General features: G+C 34.3%; 1 long non-coding RNA gene across 1 annotated transcript; it reads left to right on the top strand.

The window, feature by feature from the left end:
• The first annotated feature begins 398 nt into the window (after positions 1 to 398).
• Positions 399 to 4,856, top strand: LOC108907715. Its single transcript, XR_001964341.1, has 2 exons — positions 399 to 453; positions 4,493 to 4,856. It is a non-coding gene; the product is annotated as an uncharacterized LOC108907715 (long non-coding RNA).
• The last annotated feature ends 2,360 nt before the right edge of the window (positions 4,857 to 7,216 follow it).

The following is a 7,216-nucleotide window of genomic DNA, read 5'->3' as shown; positions in this document are numbered from 1 at the left end:
ATAGGTGGGTATTTGCTATCTCTTTCTAGTAGCACGCGATTGGCTGCTGTCCTCCCCTTTGTCAATGAGAAGCAGTTTTTCACGGCAGAACCAATAGAGTGCTGCTGGAGAGAGATAGCATATACCCTCATTTACCTCTCTCTTTCTACAACTTCCGCTACAGTCTCGGCCACTGGGACGCTGCCTTCAGTAATCTGGATCTGCTGCTCTAAGATTAAAAGTCGTTAAATGATGAGGGGAGGGAAGCATGAAACTGATTTAAAATTTGTTAGGATCATTCCAAATCTATTAATTATTACAAATCGAATACGCTCAATTCTTCTTCATCATCTTCAGTAATTCAGTGTCAAAATCGATGGGATCATCTACCACTTGTCATTCCATGCCCTTCGTCATACTCATCCATCCTTTTCATAAATAAAAAATAAATAGAGATGGTGTAATAGTGATGTGGTAAGTTCAATTTTATCGTTTTGTTTTATATTTTTATAAACTGGAATATGAAAATTTATTTTTATTAATCCCGAATATTGTATGTATACCTATACAGGGAAAGGAATATATCATACTTCAAGAATAATTTTTCGAGAATGAAAAAAAAACGGAATTGGATCAAATTATGTCTGCACCCTTTTGCTTCCTTAAAAAGTTACACGTCTTTAAAGTGCTATTTTTAATTTTTTTAACGATAACAGTCACTTAAAATTTTCCAGTGAAACTTACGTGGAGGTTAAAAATACCTTGGACAACCTTGTTTTTTTTGTTACATTTTTTTTTGTTCGGATAGACTGAAAAATTGCAACTGTTTTGTGAAATGCCACTTTATTTAGTGTAGAGATANTATTACAATAAATCTAAACAGGTAATGTAAAAAACAATAAATTTACTAAAATGTATATTAAGGGGCGGTTTTTCCGTCTCCTAACTTTATTTGCCTATTAAATCTATATTTGTCTCACAAAAATCATACTGTCAAAATACGAGTTTTATTTGACAAATAAAAGTTTTTTGGCAGTTGGAAAAACCGGCCCTAAGATTCTTTATAAATATCCTTAGTCATTAAACGACGTAAATCATTGTTTCCTTGAAAGTTGAAACATGATTTAGTTACCAGTCGCTTACTATGCAATAATCCAATGATTGTGTCAGTACTTAATTGATTTCGTTGTTTATTTTTTAATAAATTTATTGTTGAGAAAACCCTCTCTACATTTGCACTCGAGTGGGGTAAAACTAATATATTGAATATAAATGTAGATAAATTAGGGAACATATGTGTGTTATCTCCATACTTTACGTTAGCAATCTTGGACCAAAATTCAAATATATTATCTGTATTGGGGAACGAATCGTAATTTTTTAAAACTCGCCATTCGTTATCTAAAATTTGTACTTTATTGTTCTCCACTAAATTAGGCCACTTGTTTGCAATTGCTGCAATACTATTAACTGTTTTTTCTCTTACAAATTGTGGATTTAAGAAAGATAAGCCCTGCAGAGGGTTACTTTTTAAAGGAAACCGTTGGAAAATTTGACTAACTCCTTCAATGTAAAAGGAGAGACAATTTGTTTTTAAAGCTTGTAATTCAGTTTCTTCTAAGGTACTTGCAGCAATTGCAACACCAAAGTACATTTCATTTAGAGGTAGCATATTTCTTGGATTTCTGAAGTCAACGTCGCAAACTAAATTGTTTTTTAAAATATCTGGTTTTATGAAACAATCCAAAATGGTCTTAACAACTGTTGTAACCGATGTGTAGATTTTGCTAATTTGTGAAGTTTCCGACTGCATTTGTATATTTAATCTAACAAATAATGGCAAAATATACTCCAAGAACTGCAAATATAATTTACAAATTGGATTATTTAGCGACTGTAGAATACTATTAGCTTGATTGTCATCTCCGTTATTAAAACACACATCTGTAAAGAAAAGGACAAGAGCGTTGTATTGCTCCAATATCCTTTTAACCACACTGAGTACTGACAACCATCGAGTTTGGCACGGGTGTAATATTTTATGTGCCTTGATGTTACAAAAATCTTGAAATGCTTTAAATTGTGAAATTCTTTTGGGACTATTACTAAAATAGTTATGAACGTCTCTAGTAAACATTTCCACAAAATTAGGAAGCTTATTACACGCATATGATGCACACAGCGCAAAACTATGACAAATGCATTTCAATATAAAAATACTTGGAATAGCTTCTAAAAATCTAGAAGCCACTGAGTTATGTCTCCCCATCATATTTGAAGCGCCATCCGCAGCAAAACCAATTAGATTCGATTTGTATGGGATTTTGTTTTTGTCAAAAAATGTCACTATTTGTTGAAATAATACTTGCGCTTGGGCGCTTTCTACGGGAAGAAGCGTTAAAAAGCAATCTGAAATATTATTATTAAACATAACCCTGCTACCAAGCACATGTGCTTCATTGTGGCTCTATCGGTCGTCTCGTCAATAATTAGGCTAAATTTATTATTTTTTAGCAGTTCTATTAATTCCCGAGATGAGTAGACTCCCATTACATTTTTAATTATGTTCGTAGTTTTTATTCTGATTCCTTGCTGTACACTGTGTACTTACACTGTCACATTTGATCTGTTTTGTGCTGTCACAGTACAGTACCACACCACAGAATATATAAAAGACGGACGCGTGACTATGACCTATGACTATACTACAGAATAGAGCATAGATTCATGCGCCACTGGGTACGCCCATCAGAATAATACTATTATACAACTATCGCTATGTGCCAAAAGATGGAGCGAGGCGGCGAGTTCCGGAGAATTTAAAAAGCGGTATATTAAGGGGTAAAAACTGGAGAACGGTAGATGACACATTGAAACGGTAGATCTACCGCTTTAGCGGTAGATCTGGTAACACTGCCCACGAATGTGCCGGCACATAATCTTGTGCCGTGCCGTGAACGAACGACTCGCAACGAATGATCTAATCGTTCATACCGGCATTGAGCGAGCACTGAACATTGAACAAGCCGAGCACGCAATACTCGATTGTTCCACTCCAGAATCAGTGTAAAGAATAAGGTCATTTGTAATAAACACGATTTTGTTACTTGTCAAAACATTTTCTGAATAAGTGCCACCTCCCACAGTTGTGCACATTAGGCACAGCCACAACTCGAAAGAGCAGGAGTGAGCAAGAAACGAGTGTTTACTTGAGCAATTTCAGCATAGTCAACATTCAACATCTTGCACGTGTCGTTCAAATGAACGACTCGCATTGAACGGCACACTTAAATGAGTTGTGCCGCACGTGCCAACACATCCAAAATGAACGAGCGACCCAGCTCTAATCTGAAGTAACGGTACTGTTGGAATATAAATTCGGGAAAATGTTCACAGGGCCTACGAGAGGGCGTTGCATGCTTAAATTTGAGATTAATTAATAGCTTTTGAGAAAGGACACTGCGCGGCAATCCCCCAAGTTCCCCTACACCTAAAATTAGCACCTAAAATGGTCTATCAGTTAAAACATCTTCCAGGACTCCTAAATCCTTTTGTTTTCATAATCAACTTTTGATTTTTTTATGGACGCCATATTGGATTTTTACATCATTAGATAAATCATTAAATTTCAAATTCAACGATGTACATATAGTAGGTACTTGGGTAAAGGAATTTTATTAAGGGATCAAAAAAGGTCAATTTTATGATTTATTTAATTCGATCCTAGTAGCCATGAATAAATTAACGAAAATTTTGACATTTCTATTTAAAAGTAAACATTGTAGTGTCCCAATCTTTTTGAGACGGGTGTATGAAGGATGTATTATGACGACCATTTGTTAAAAGTACATGATATGAGGAAGGTGATTGAAATTTGAAAATTTTCTACACAGGGGTTTCTAGATATATAGATATAAGTAATAATATTGTGAGAAACCACTACTCCACGGACTATAATCCGTAGGCATATATGCTCTGACTAGCATTGAATTATACCCCTAAGATTTAGTAAATAGCTAAATCATTCAACAGGATAGTTATCAGACAAGTTTCGAACTTATTAATTCTCGTCTAAGGTTCAGAACCAGTGAGGTGGCTGGTGACTCTATTGATGAATACATTTAGCTATTTACTGGATATTGGGAGTGCAATTCAATGTTAATAGGGGCAAATAGCACGTGGAGTGGTTGTTTTCCACAAAATAATTAGTTAAAACGTTTAATCTGCCTTAATGCCTTAATATCTCTAACATATTAGGTCACTAATTAGGCAACATTAGGCAATATTTGCAAAAAAAACTTAGCTANTGTTCGGATAGACTGAAAAATTGCAACTGTTTTGTGAAATGCCACTTTATTTAGTGTAGAGATATATTTTTTTTACGCCAATAAATTGCATGTAAGAAACTAGAGCACTTGTTAATGTATAAAGTTGATTTAATTTAGAAATAAGTTGCTATGATTTCAATTTGAATTTACTAGCACTTGTTTATTGTCGTGTCGATCTGTTACAGCAGAGATGGAGTCACATTCGAACACAATTCTGGAAAATGGAAAAATTTCACTTTCCTTGACGCCAGACATTATGGTATCGAACAATAATGGTATTGTATTCCAACACAGTGTGCCTTTTGGATTGCCTGGGTGTTGAGGGAGCTGTCCATGGCAGAAATATAGTGAACTTCATGAGTGGAAATATTTATATCGAAGGATTATAGTCTGTGGCTACAGAGGAGGGGTAACGTTAATATAGTAACATTATCTCGAGCTATGTGAGCTGTGAAAGAGATTATTTTCATGATTATCCGTAAAAGTGTTACATTCTCTTGCAAAGGAATATTTAATCTGGGAAGTCATATTAAAAAAAATTACATTAATGGTTGTGTGCTACATTTGCTCGTTTAACAAAAAGTTTATAATTTTTTTAACAAGTAGGTAGTTAAAATTGATATATGATGGCATATCAGTATTCATTCATCAGACTTTATCCAAATTGTCTTTGTACTCGGTTTTCTATATTATCAAATTGTAAGTTTTTCTTCTGGAATTTTATCTATATCACTTAGATCGTCTTCCGACGGTAAAATATCAAAATCGATAGGTTTGGGCTTGTCTATACCTGCCAAAGGATTGGCAGTTTTGGAAATGAAATCTACAATATCATTCAAATTATCATTATTTCTAGGATTTTAAAAATTTTCCTCCGATTCCCATCCATTGTCAAATTGAAACATAAATTCATCCTCACTGTCACTTCTTGCTAAAAATCTCTTCTGTATCTGTTTGTATAATATCTTGGCTTCATTGTAAGTTTTCGATATTTATTATAAAAACACGTAACAATAACACCTGTTGCAATGTAAATGTAAACTAGAGCAAACTAGACACAAAAGTACTTCAGAGGGGTGGTGGATGGCCCCATCTCATTATTGGAGTAATACAGTGTTTTTTGGTGGGGTCCATCACAACTTTTTAACCAATTAAGTAGACGCTAGAAGTTTGTTTACGCACGTTACTCGTCTTGGGCAGTTTGAACCGTTTTAAAAATGACTGGCATGTTAGCGCGCTTGGAGCGCTTCGAGCAGTGAAAGGGTTAAACAAAATACTTAACACTCAACCCATCAAACCTACTCAGAATGATATTGCATAGAACTTACTATTTGAAGTTTTGATTTTTAAGTAAAAAAGTATTTTCTTAACTTCGAACAGCAGCTATGTTAGAATCAATTATTTTATTTCCAATCAACTGTGATGTAAGCAGACATTGCCAGTATTAGATTTCAGTAACTATAATTGATAAGATTCTCTGAAAATTCTCAGGGTTTCAGTAACTCAACAATTCAGTAGTGCCAACTATTGAGTGCTTGTCTTCATGTTTTTATGTCTAGATTTTCTGGTAAATAAGAAGTATTTTTATATGCAATTCATCATTTCTGAAATGACAGTTTATCATAGGTAATTTTCTCGTTCTTTTCAATTTTTATCGAAGTAAAATGATGCCTTTGGTTGATAGCAGCAGTACATCGTCAAATTTGCTGACTTGTTTCTATAGCAAAGTCTTAACCTTCTATAAATATACCAAACAGTGTACCATTTGTTTATATATGTGTGTAGAAAATCCATGTTTTATTTTAGGCATTGGCCGAGTAATACCTTTTTTTTTTTATATATTATTCCTCATACTGATAGTTACACACCACTGGCTTGCTATAGCCAAAATTTTATGTAATGAAATAGTGACAAACCTCTGCATATATTCTTTATCTTTTTTTATCCCATTTGTAACTTTCTTCATGCGTTCTCTTTATGGTGCCAAGTAGTGTCTGCATTTCCACAGACATCAATCTACTTGTCACGGGTCTGAGAGATTTTGCTTACAGTCCTTTATCTCCCTCTTCATATTTTGTTGTCTCGCACCACCATTGCTAGGGTTTGCACTTTTTCTTCAACATTCTTGATTAGCCATTATGAACAAAACATTTGATATTTAGGCTACTTTTTGATTGCTCTTTTCATCCTTAGAGTAAAAGATAGGTTAGCTAAAAGTAAACAAAAACGTAGATATGGTATCCAGAGGATTAATAAAGCTTTAATTCAATCCATCAAGAGATTTATTGTCGGAATCTACATGTACGTGTATATCAGACGGGGCCCGGTGGAGAGAAGAAAAGCGAAGCAAACTTAGCTTTGCAAGGCAGTCGGTCAGCGCCTTGTGCGCAGTGCAAGGTTGCCACTACCTCTTAGTAGACAATCGAAAAGTTTAAAATATGTGGCACTTGACCTCTTGCGTTTAAAATTTTTTAAAGTGGTAGCTCTGGAAGGTACAGCGATGGGGCCAGGGAATTAACTAGTCCCTTTTGGTGTATTTTATCTGAAAGTAACTCAAATGTCTACATTTGATATTATAAATAAATAAAGAATAGAAAAGTTCACTTTTTCTATTTAAACCACCATGTCAGCTTCTTTGTTGGCAATAATTCAGCAATCACTGTTAATTAAGTGGAACTTCTCTAAGAAGAAAACATGGTTCTTTGTTTCAAACAGTCCTTATGGCCTTGCAACGTAAATGTGTTGTAAGAAAGTTTGGAACAAATCATTTGGTAGCATGTTTGATAAAATTGGTTTTGTTTTTCTCACTAGACGTTAAAGCAGCATATGCATTCTTATTCATATTTTTCATAGATAGATACATTTGGTGGTAAGTATTTATGGTGTGACTCATTCTTTGAATAATGATA

The sequence above is a fragment of the Anoplophora glabripennis genome, unplaced genomic scaffold (genome assembly GCF_000390285.2).
Source record: "Anoplophora glabripennis isolate ALB-LARVAE unplaced genomic scaffold, Agla_2.0 scaffold200, whole genome shotgun sequence".
Classification (NCBI taxonomy): Eukaryota; Metazoa; Arthropoda; class Insecta; order Coleoptera; family Cerambycidae; genus Anoplophora; species Anoplophora glabripennis.
This window is presented reverse-complemented; position numbering and strand designations above follow the sequence as displayed.